Below are 12,827 nucleotides of genomic sequence, written 5' to 3' on the forward strand. Positions count from 1 at the left end.
GGGAGAGCAGAAGCCTGTCTCTGATGAACTTTTTTTTTTTGTCTGCAAGCCCACTTATCACACACCCGTCTTTGTATCCATGTGCCTGCTGGGTACCACCTCATCACATGGGGCCCCTTCACCTTTGGGCCCTGGCATTTCCAGTGAATTTGTTTCCAGACCAGCTCAGACCTCTGTAACCTTTCTCTCTGTCTACACGATGCCTCTGCTCTGACTGTGAATTTCCATGGATCTATGAGAGCAATAAACGATGAGAGAATGCAACCTTTTACTAAAAGGGGAAGTATTATCCCCATGGATCTTGAAATTCAGCACAAAGTGAAAATTTCCATTAGGCAAATGCATACAATTATAAATAATTAAGCAAAGGCCTTGAGTAGTAATTTATGTGTTTCTTTAAAAATGTCCCCAACCTACTGACATTGACCAGGAAGTACAAGAAATCTTGAGAATCAATGGAAACTCTGCTGAGTGCTAAAGGAAGACTTTGCCACGTAAGCCGGTTTGTAATGTCCCATTAGTATCCAATGACTATAAAACTTTTAGGATGCGTTTGGCTATGGTGTCAGGCGGTACCTGGAGCCCAGAAGTAGGAGTCACAGATTCATGGTAGAAAGAGCTTTGCTATTTTAATACTCTCAATAGGATGCACTTAACAATGAAAAGCATGCATTCTAGGCTTCATCTGTTGTGTTTACAGATATTGAAAGTCTATAGTTGCTATAACCTTGGTAAGGCAACAAGCAGGCACATAACGGCAAGTCTTCTACTATGTGGGCTGGAGTTGGGAATGGCAGAATAGACACAGTTCTGGCCAAAGAGATGAAGTAAACAAAGATCTGCTGAGGGGGAAAAAGCAAAAGAGTTGGGGGTTCAGGCAGCCATTTGCTTGGCTCCCTAATAGCAAAGCAGATGTGACTTCGGTGCTGCCATCTTCCAAGCTCGAATTAGCAGACGAGACTGACATCAACAAACTGAGATTGGCAAGTGGAGAGAGAGAGAAAAGGAGGACCTGACAGTATCAGTGAGCACAGAGTTTTCTGTTCTTTGTTGCTGAAAGCATTCCTAAAGTGACGTACATTGTCATTAAAATTTGGGAGAATTTGAGATTGTGTTGAAGTCAACAAACACAAATGAACCTTCAAATGAAAAATCCAAATGGTGAAAAAGAGCTTCTTGAAACTTTAAATATATTTACATTTCTTCATCTGGGGGGATGACCATCTTTTGGAGAGAAAACAAAAAAGACCCATGGACTGTCAAATAAGAACGTGATTATAGAGACCAAAGGGGGAGAATGTTATTAAAATTGGGACTCTCTTGGAAAATCCCCTATTGTGAGTTTATATCCTTAGGCCACTTTCCAAGAGCACTTTTATTTTACTTAAATTGAAGAACACAATTTTACACCCACTTTTCCAAGAGACACATTTCTGAATCATTTTTCAAAGTTGGCAAATAAAAACCGTGTAGAGATAAATCCCCTGCTTTGCTTTTGAGTCAGCCATTGTTCCCACCAAACAACAACGATGACAATATCCCCAGGGGCCCTGAGTAGAAAAGTCTTCATGCATTATTGTTAACTAAAATAATAGAACCATCTCTAGGGCTGTAATTGAGTTCATAATTCTTGGAAGATTTTTCCCATAGTAGCAGCTTTCTTCTAAACGCGAAAGGAGATGAGATTTTGGCACAGAATATCAGAGCTTCTGAGGTCACGAAACATTTGGATCTTTGATATTAAGCAGACAAAATATTTGGGTGTATTTCCTTTCCTTCTGACTGAGCTAGATGTTGGGTTATCGGGTTGACCCTTGGGTGTAGACTCAACGGATTCTTCCTCCATGTAGAAACAGCAGTTGGGAAAAAGGAACAGCGTTTGTGCCTTGTAATGTTGCCAGGCTGTTGTCAGCCTGACTCGACATCGGGGTAGCCCTAGGCTCCTGAGGCCTGTCCCCACTGTGACTTGGTGACAGGGGTCTCCTGCTGCCATTGAAATGGGACAGGGCACCAGGATGGTGTGCCTGACATGGCGGGAAGGGAGTTGGATGGTAGGCCTGGTGAATTTCATTTCTGTTTAGTGATAACAGTCCCTATGTGACTTGGAGCAAGTCACATCCTGTCCCTGGGCCTCCATGTCCTGGTAGATCGGAATGAGGGTGGACAGTCCTGCAGATGACCCCGAGGGCAGCGAGAGGCCTCTTTTGTGGCATTTCTCTAGAGACGCAGCTACCCGGCCAGGCTCCCTCTCAGAATACACAGGAGCGAGAAGCAGCTGTGTAGGCCAGCCGGTCACCCTGTCCTGTGACTGCTGGCTGAAGGGAGGTCACGGGTTCACATTCTGAGGCTGCAGCCTGCCCCTTCCCTCCCCTGCCAGGCTGCCTTTGATCTCCAGATCACTTCACTCCACCATCAACAGAGATTGCAGCTCACGCTGAGATCTGCAGGGGGCCAGTTCTTTCCCCCTCACCTTCAGGCCCTGAGCCTGTTGGTCGAGGCACATGGAATTTCCACACCCCTCACAGGTTGTGCAACTACTGTACAGATGCATTTTAAGTTTAATTATTGTTATCATTACTTTGTGCAGAGTGAACACTTGTTGATTTATTATGTTTTTCGATGGCCCACCCATCTGAATCACCGATGTTTAGCAATCGTCATGGGAGAGAAAGGGCCAGGTGACCAGGCTGAAAGCAACCATTCCTGGGTAACCGTCTGGAGAAGACTGCTTTGGAAGAAGCCAGGAACCTGCTGGAATTTGAACCCACATGTAAGAGATCTCCATTCCCTGATAGATTTGTTCTAACCTGGTTTGCCTGCCTCTCTGTGGAATACCTCTCTCCCCTTTCTGCCTTTTGAAATCATTTCTCCTGGCCTGATTTTGCTGCCTCTGCACCAGTGAGTAAGCAAACCCTCCGGTCACCTGCTTGCTGTGTGTCTTTGGGCAGGATACTTCCCCACTCTGAGGCTTTTTTTTCTCATTTGAAACATGGGAATGAGATGCTGTGAGCCTTACACACAGGGCACTGATGGAGGCTGCCACAAGGTGCTGAGTGAGGGGTGGGCATTCTGAGACACCCCTTCGTCGACCTTCCTTACGTCAGCGGCCATGTCTCATCTGTAGGGTTTCACTCCAGCTGGGTCACTCCAAGGAACCACATACTTCCTTGTTTGGGTGGGTCACAGTATGACTCACCTTGACCAGCAGCTCACCCTTGAGTCACCAGGAAGCCTGGGATGGATGTGACATCATCAGTAAACACAGCCAGTCATGGATATGGGGGCAGCTCTGTTTGTCTTGGAGATAAACGCCACCACTCTGGCTGGTGCTCAGTGGAGGAGATGAAGGACGGCAGGCCCTGGGCATTAACTTGGTGTGATGACGTGTCTGTGGAGGGACCCCAGCATCTCAGGGTGGGAGACATCCTCAGGGGTCACCCTGTCACTTTGCTACAGGAATCGAGAAGGGGGAAGCTGTGTCCTCAGCTGTGCAGGGAAAGGGTGCCCAGAGGCAGCCGTTCCTGTTGCCTGGTTTGCTGCTCTGAAGCTGAGCTCTAGTCTCCCCTGGGGTTGCTGTTATTTAAAGTCCAGGCAGAGAATCCCCTAATGCCCTGCTCCTGTCCTTATGTGTCTCAGCTCGACTATGGTGGCTCCCTTGAGGGCAGGGTGGGCTCCGAGCTCAGTGCCTGTGTCCACCACGCAGAGAACGTATGGAGACCAATCTTCTTCCCTGGGTAAACGGAATACCCATTGGGACTGGAGTTGGCCATTTTCTTCAGGGCCATATCATTCTTGGTGATGACATGCTTCTGGACCCCAGGCTCTGGCCCAGCCCGGCCCCCGGCTGATGTGGCAGGTGTCCCTGGCTCCCTCCAGGGCTCTCCCGGGGCCAGGCTGGTGAGGCATAGGGCCTGTAACATGCCCCATGAACCCTACTGGAGTCTGAGGCGGATGGAAAGTTCAGGAAAATGAGCCCATCTTTCTTTGAGGATTTGCTATTTTGTTCATCATAGTTTTTTTTTTTTTTTTTTTGCAGTAATTTTGATTTTCTAAAATGCCGCATTAAGATATCTTGCTCACCGAGTCAATTCTGTGCTGAGTCAACTGTCACCCTCACCTCACCTGTCTAGTCCTGTTCTTCCTGAATGCCCTCTTGTTGCTGTCCGTGAATCAGAGAGGTGTGGATGGACAGAAGGAGATGATCGCCCTGGGCCGCCCAGCCCTGGAGTTCCAGCTTGCCCTGCAGGGAAGGTGAAAAGGACTGTCTTGCTCTGGGGCTTGCATAGACTTGGAGCCTCTTAAACCTTCCTGAGCACCAGCTGCCTCCCAGGGTCCAGGAGTGCCTGGTGTGTGCCCGCTGCCCTGACTGCCCGCTCTGTCCACTAGATGGCGCGCTGGTTGCACGGGTGAGCACGGGGCCCCCTCCACCCCTGCCCCGCCACCCCAGCTTTTGTGAATTGCTGGCCAGTTTGGAGAACACCTGTCCAGTTGATCCCCACCGCGGGCCCAAAGCGTAGACGAGACTGAGGCACGGAGAGGCGAGCTGAGGTGACACACCTGATGCCTTTAACATATTAACATTGGCTGTGGGGTCTGGCATTGTACCTGCCATAGCCAAACTCCCCTTCCTCCTGGATCACTTTTTCTTGGTCTGTTTTAGAGGCACCTGTGCCAACCTGGTGAGAGCCATTGGACCCCTCCTTGGAAAAAGTTTGAAAATAATTTCCTGGGCTTCCAGAACAGCCCAGGAATAGATGAAGCACCTCTTTCCTGCACGTTTGCAGTATATGCGTTTGATTTGGGGTTTAGAGTTAACTCCTAACATTCTGTTTCAGATACGAATTTAACCATGCAATCCATCCATTCCTTGAAGAAATATTTATTGAGCACCTACTATGTGCAAACCACTAGAGATACTTGCCTTTGTGGAGCTCATGTTCTGGGGAGTTGGGGGTGGCAAATGATAAAAACAGGCAAAATTATAGTAGTTAGTAATGCTCTAAATAGTCTCAGTTCTCCCTTTTCTGGGCGCATGGTAGGATTTTACTCCCTGGTCTTGTGACTGCGTGAAACCATGTGGCCAGTTCTGCCCAATGAATTGAGAAATGATGTTACCTCCAGGCCAAAGCATTTAATTGCTGATGAGAGACCCTCTAGAGCCTTCCCTCTGCCCCTGGACGTGGAAACTAGAAACATTTCAGATGGAGGCTGTGCAGTCAGCCTAGGTCCCTGAGCCTTGTAGCACAAGTGAGAAATCAACATTTGTTTCTTTAAGTCACTGAGATTTTGAGGGTGTTTGTTATTGCAACAACAAAAGAAATCTTAAATAATTATTCAAAAGTAATTTGGGGGCTTCCCTGGTGGCGCAGTGGTTGAGAGTCCGCCTGCCGATGCAGGGGACACAGGTTCGTGCCCCGGTCCGGGAAGATCCCACATGCCGCGGAGCAGCTGGGCCCGTGAGCCATGGCCGCTGAGCCTGCGTGTCTGGAGCCTGTGCTCCGCAACGGGAGAGGCCACAACAGTGAGAGGCCCGTGTACCACAAAAAAAAAAAAAAAAAGTAATTTGGCTAACTTCTCTTCATTTATTTTATATTTATTAATATGTTACTTCTATGATGACAATAAAAATGATATTCTTAGGAAAAATAAATAAAATGTCTACTAGACCCCAAGTGGAGATGTGTGGGAGACACTGGATGATTGAGTCTGGAGTTAGGAGAATATAAATTTGGGAGTCATTGACGGAAAGATGGTATCAATAGTTTAACGTCTCAAAACACTTTGGCTGGTTATAAAGAGAAACTTTGAAGTGCAGCATTATAGCCAGGGCCGATTCTAAGGGCTTAGATGAGGATTAGGGAAGACGATGTGGTGAGTTTACTGTCACCTTTGATGGTGTCAGGGAGGTTATTCTGTTCTCTTTGCTTTAGGAATGTCAAGGTCATGGTCCATTGCATCATGCAATGCTCCTCCATCCTAATAAATTTCATCTTTTGCTAAATCCTGGGAGAAGTTCTGCTTTCCCTGAGTAACTGACATGCTTCCTCTTTCCCCAAAATGAAAATCATGAAAAGATTGTGTGTCTCTTTTCTCTTCAGTTGCCAGGGAGCTCAAAGCCAAATTTGAAACTCAACTTTACTACATTAACCACTTGCACCTGTAAAGCCTGCATATTTGTGTTTTTACTTTCCCTCCCCCTGACTTCTTACTTTAAATTCCCAGTCTTAATTTTTAAAATTTTTATTTTATCATGTGTTCTTGCTAGAGTCATCTCAAGTCTATATGGAATGAGGTGGAGTGTAAAATAAAGAAAGGAATGTAACTGAATAGAGTTGCAACTCATTTATAAGTGAAAAAGATATTGAAAATTTGTCTCTAAGATAATTTCCTACAGGCAGTCTTATATTCCAGCTGAATTTCATTATAAAATTGAAAATGTGTTCCTCAAGGAAAAAGAATCCTAGTTCTGAAATGTTATAAAAATCACACTTTTAAATTGCAGCAAATATGTAAATTCACATATCTTAAAGAAAGCAAGTTATTGTAAGATACTGAGAATAATATGCAAAATAAGTCATAGAATACAAATGCCAAAGAACTAGAGTTGTTTTGATGTTTTAGGACAAGGATTTAAAGCTTGTGGGAAAAAGAATGTGAGTGTTGCTAACAGGACATGCTGCTCTGTGAGACTCCACAGCCCACCTTTTTCCCGGAATTACTGAAGCAGGTTTCTCAGGGCTTAGTCAGCCTTGACTTTGCCACACACCTATAAGCACCTGATTTATTAGTCTGTCAATATCGGCTCTTCAAATCATTCATTTTTTAAACTTATTTAAAGAGGAACTGGTCTAAGTAATATACAGTAGGTGTGAATTCATGGATTTGCTGTTTTCTTAATGCACATTAAAATCAATGCATAGCTCTTAAACGAAAAAATGATATAGTGCGTTCCCCTAAAAGCACCTCTTTCATCACATGCCCCCCCTGCAGCACGTGAGGGGTTTTGCTCCCAGCCTTTGGAAGTTGCCAGTGGGTCTTGAAAACAACTAGATAAACTAGGCTGAAGGGAGGAGGGGCCCTGGCATCAGCTGAGATACATGTGTAACTGATTCAGCAGAGGCGGGAGGCTCCCCCCCGTTAAAGGGAAAATGAGGTGAAGTGCGGATATTCTTGCAGAACACACATGACAGAGTCCTGCAGAGTGAATGCTGAATAGAACCCTTGAGAAAGATCTTAAGAAAGCCAGCTGGGATGAGGACACCGCACTGCAATATGGTCACCACCCGCATCTAGTCCCCCTCCGGCTCTTGCCTGTTGCGATGCTCACCCATTTGGGCCAGCTGTACAAATACATCATTAGTTTCCAATAGTAAATCTTACTCTTGGCTTTTAGAACTGTGGTTCTCCAATGCCGTCCCTGGACCAGCAACAGCATCAGCTGGGCACTTGTGAGAGATGCAGACTCTTGGGCCCCACCCTAGCCCTGCAGGGATTCCGATGGATGCTGACGTTTGAGGACCACTGTTGTACAGTCAACAGAAGGCCATTGGCAAGGAGACCTGGGTTCAATGTCCAGGTCTGTAGCCAACAAGCTGTGACCTAACGTCAAATCACTCACAGACTCAGTTTTCTCAACCCATAATGTGAGAAAACGCCTGGTTCTGAGCAGAGGTTCCCAGCCCAGAGGTCTATTAGAATTACCTGGCATCTTCTCAGATACGATGCTGCTACACCAGCTGCTGCGATACAGTCAGCCCTCCATATCCACGGCTTCCACATCTGTATTCAACCAACCTTGGAGATACATAGTATTTCCAACTATTTACATAGCATTTACATCGTATTTACAACTATTTACATAACATTTACATTGTATTACGTATTATAAGTAATCTAGAGATGACTTAAAGTATACTGGAGGAAGGGCAGTAGGTTTTATGCAAATACTACACCATTTCATATAAGGAACTTGAACATGCTTGGATTTTGGAATCCTCTGGGGTCCTAGAATCCCTCTTGGATACTGAGGGATGACTGTACTTTATGATTCTGTTTATATTAAGGTCTGAAACAGGCAAAAACAAATCTGTAATGGGAACAATCAGAGCAGTGGTTGTCTAGGGAGACGGGAGGGGTGATTGGGAAGGGGCAGGAGGGAACTTTCTGGGCTGATGCTGCTATTCTGTCTCGATGGGAATATGGGTTACACAGGTGTATGCAGTTGTCAAGAATGTATTGAATGGTACGCTGAAGATTTGTGCATTTTATTGCATGCATATTTTACCTCAAAAGAAAAACAAAAGGGCTGTAAACAAATATTGGACTCTAGTTAATAGCTTATGTGCCAAAGTGTTTAGGGATGAAATGCACTGACATCCCAATTCATTTTGAAATACATCAAATTATTAGACGGCTTGTTGACTGGACAGAGAAATGGCTAGTTGGATAGATATGTGATAAAGTAAGTATAATATTCAATAAGATGTTAGTTGCAGAATCCAGGTGGTGGGTATACGAGTAATCACTGCAAAGTTCTTTCAATTTTTCTTTAAGTTTGAAAACTTTTTCATAAAATGTTGGAGGGGAAAATTCTGATGCTGGTATTCCACACTCACGTCTATTAGCTCAGGATCCTTCCTACCATTGGAAGGAAGGAAACTTCTACCGTTGGAGGGAGGTACATTTCTTTCTACAAGGTAGCAGTTTTTAAGCCATTCGTGCAGACATTCTGGGGAGAGGTGACACATGGGGAGACTGTTGGTTTTTACCCCTGACAATGAATTTGTTGGGCTGGAATCTTCCAACAGGTAACGATAACGGGAAAGGCATAGGTGGTGCACCTGAGCTTCATTGCTGTTAGAGCCACCCCGCCCCTCAGCTGCAGGCATTTGGGGCCCCGGCTGCCACCTGTTCTCTGGGTGCAAGATTAGGGCTCCCCCCTGCAGAGCTTCTACTTGCCTCCGCCACCAAGGGGAGCTGTCACTCCAGCAGTTGCCTGAAGTGCCCACAATATTCAAACCCAGAGCTTGGAACGATTCTGATTCTGTGCCCCCTGAGGGGATTACAGGGCTCTTCCCATCATGCCTCGCTTCCCCTGTTAATCCATAACCCCGAAAAGGACCAAGCCTCCGAGCCATGGACCGTCTTTCCAGACCTGCATGTTCTCTGACTCAACGCACCTCCCCACCCCCATCCTTCCTCAAACTTGACTGATGGCACCGTGAGATCCATGGCCAGCAAACTCCCTTCTGGGTGTGTTCTCCTGGCTCTTACCTGGCTCGCCGCCTCGCCTGGTGCCCACTCATGGGTGCTCTTCTCTTACACCCCACGCACTGCAGAATCCTGCAGGGGTCAGTATCCTCCGTGCTCCCGTGACATCTCCTTCTCGTTCAACACCCAGCCATATCACCTGCTGTCCGTCTGCTGGTCATCTCATTCGCTGGGGACATGGTTCCTGGCTTACTGTTTCCTCCATCCTCCTGTCTTATTCTCGGACCCATGTGGATGGACCATCCTACCCCCTGGTCTCTCGCTACCTTGATTCCCTCACCTCAGTGATCTTTCCAACACTCCGATCCAGCCACCCCTTCCTGTGGTCACACCCGGGCCCCTGACTTTATCTGGAAAAGAGATCCAAGCATCTCTCCTGCCCCCCACTCGCTCTAACACTCCCGCCAGCCTCATCCGGAGCTCCCACCATCTCACAGAATGACTCCCTCCCTTACTCATCACCCCTCGTTTAATCACCTCCCTTGTCTCTCTCCTGCCGTCATCCCCCACTGAGCACACCCCAGCGTGGTTGACACACACACTGGCTGGCTCTTCTCCATCTTCTCCCAGCATCCCTGTGCTGCCCGGCAATCCCACTACTTTCCCCGTAGGTTGTTCTCCTACTCTCTGCAATGAGGACTTCGTACCTCCTCTTCTCTCCTCGGCTGCCCAAGCTCCTACCCAACCCCCTTCTGCTTAGCGGACGCCCCCATCTCTAACTTCATCCAGGAACGACAAGCCAGCAGAGTGAGCTCTCTCCTTCCTGCCACCGTCTGCCCGCCGCTTTCAATTCCCACTTCACAGCGGAAGAATCGTGCCTTCTCCTCCGTGAAGCCAGCTGCCCCCCTAGATCCGGTGCCCATCCCTTCTTGCTGCTCAGGCTTGTCACTCTTACCAGATCCCTGTTTCCTAGTCAACTGGAAACTTTCACTAGGGGGCGGAGAACTGGCTCTATAGTTGGGGACCCAAATGTCACTGAATTTTTCTAATTGCCACCTGGCTAAGGACAGGCCTGGGGGGGCGTCTGGTCTTGGTACAAGTCTTTCAGGTGACCCTGGTCTTTGGTCCACACATGTCCCTCTCGGGGTGGCTTCTGGGAATTAATGAGCTCTGACACAGAACAGCATCTCAAAGCTCTTCCAGACCTGCATGTCCTCATCCAATCCCCCCACCCTCACCCCGCCCGGTCCAGGCATTCTCACCCCCGGCAGGTGAGGAAAAGGACACCTCTGTGTCCACGGAGGACATACCTGAGATAGCACAGCCAGAGCTCCCAGCACTCAGAAGATGCTTGCTACCCCGGGATGGTCGTGCAGGGGTGTGTAGAGGGCATGTCAGAGGATGCTCCTCCACTATCACTGAGCCCGGGGAGGTGAAGGCGCTCTGGGTGTCCTCGCTCAGGGAGGGGTCAGGCAAGGCGGTCAGAAACCCAGCAAAATATTGCGCAGCAGCCAGGGTAACGGGTTAGATGAACGCAAAGCAGCATTTTTAAAGCCGAGAGCTGCCTGGAAACGGAAGGACGATGAGGCCCACAGTGCTTGCATTTGTGGCCATTAAAATACCTGCACAAAAAACAACACAGGTGTTTCAGAGCACACATGAAAACAAGTGTACACGTGGAGCCCATCGGAATGGTTATCTGTGGAAGGGGGAGGTGGGGTTACAGACAAGGACAGGAGTGGGGTCTTGCATGGGGTCCTGCTGCCGTGGGCCATGGGCTGGACTGAGAGTGGGGTGCACTCGGTGTTCTCAGCTGAATTCCCCCCATCTAACGCAGCAAGGTGACCTCACCTGTGACTCTTACTCCAGTCTCCCCTGTGAAGTGTGGGTACAGCTCACAGACCCACACTTTCCTGGGCCTCACAGCCCCTCGGAAACAAGCTTCTGTTGGTAAAAGCCAAGAGGCCACTCCTTGCTGGGAACGTAACTGAGGTCCCAACCATTAAAAAGCAAAAAGGTTCCAGTACCCACCACCTGCTGGTGCGTTTCCCTATTTCCAGTGACACTCAGCGCCCAGGTCTGGGCCTCGAACTCCTGGGGTCTGGTCGGCCCAGTCTTGGGGAGCCACGAGGGTTTGTGTGTTCAGTGGGGGTGGGTACTCCGCCGGGGGAAAGGTATCGGCACGCCTACCTGAGACGACGGGGCCCAAGGGGCTGGTCTCAGAGCCGGGGGTCCTGAAGTTAGTGAGCTGGGCCTGGAGGGGGCATCCGGATCCCTGTTGTCTGCAGACCTGTGGTCTCACACCAACGAGCTTCCCGGGAACAGCGTCTGATTCCAAGCTACCAAGGTGAGTGAGGAGTTGGGAAGAGTCGCACGTGGTCAGGGGGCTCTTGGGGGCCCGGAAGGGCCGCGCCACTGCCCATGCCCTGCCGATGGTGGCAGGAGGGGATGGAGCTCCAGAGGAGGAGCGAGGGGCAGCCGAGGGGCCATTGCCGCGCTGTGGTAGAGAGACCCTCACTTAAGCTAGACCTGTCTCCTCAGACCCTCACGAGGAAAGTGGAGGTTTGCTCTACTTTTATGTAGAAATCCATCCAGATTGGACATTCTCATGAGAATGTCACTTAAACAGAACAGACGTCAGTTTGCAGGTGAGAACTTCCGTGTTCATAGCCCTGGGACACACCCCCGACCTTTTCATGGAGGAAATCAGGAATTTGGAAAATCGCTGTCATTTTTTGTGCAAAGGAAACTCAAATGTTTCCCTCTATAGAAACTTGTAGTTAGAAAAGAAGGCAAGTTGCCAAGGGGGGGGGGTTGCGGGGGGGAGGGAAGGACTGGGAGGTTGGGATGAGCAGATGCAAACTATTATGTAGAGAACGGATAAACAACAAGGGCCTACTGTAGAGCACAGGGAACTATCCTGTGACAAACCATAATGGAAAAGAATATAAGAAAAAGAATGTATATATATGTATAACTGAATCTCTGCTGTACAGAAGAAATTAATATAACATTGTAAATCAACTATACTTCAATAAAATGAAAAAAAAAACAAGGCAGAAGTCTGATCTCCTATTTCTTGCAGGTGAATTAATCGCTTCTCATCTTGTAATATTTACAGGATAGGGATGATGAGCTGAGGGGAAGGAGAGAAAAGAACCTCTTAAAAAAGAGGAATTTTTAGGCGCAAAAAGGAAACTGTATTAATCAAGGTTCTCCAGAGAACGGAACCTATATATATATATATATCTATCTATCTCCTGTGATCCAGCGAAGTTGATACATATAATTAACCACCACGGAAATCATACCTGTTAAGGAAGACAAGATGCTCCTTAAAAAGGAGGAGAGGGCTTCCCTGGTGGCTCAGTGGTTGAGAATCCGCCTGCCAAGGCAGGCGACACGGGTTCGAGCCCTGGTCCGGGAAGATCCCACATGCCACGGAGCAACTAAGCCCGTGCGCCGCAGCTACTGAGCCTGCGCTCTACAGCCCGTGAGCCACAACTACTGAGCCCATGTGCCACAACTACTGAAGCCCGTGTGCCTAGAGCCCGTGCTCCACAACAAGAGAAGCCACCACAATGAGAAGCTTGTGCACTGCAATGAAGAGTAGCCCG

Source organism: Grampus griseus, assembly GCF_964374135.1.
Source record: "Grampus griseus genome assembly, chromosome: 14".
Taxonomy (NCBI): domain Eukaryota; kingdom Metazoa; phylum Chordata; class Mammalia; order Artiodactyla; family Delphinidae; genus Grampus; species Grampus griseus.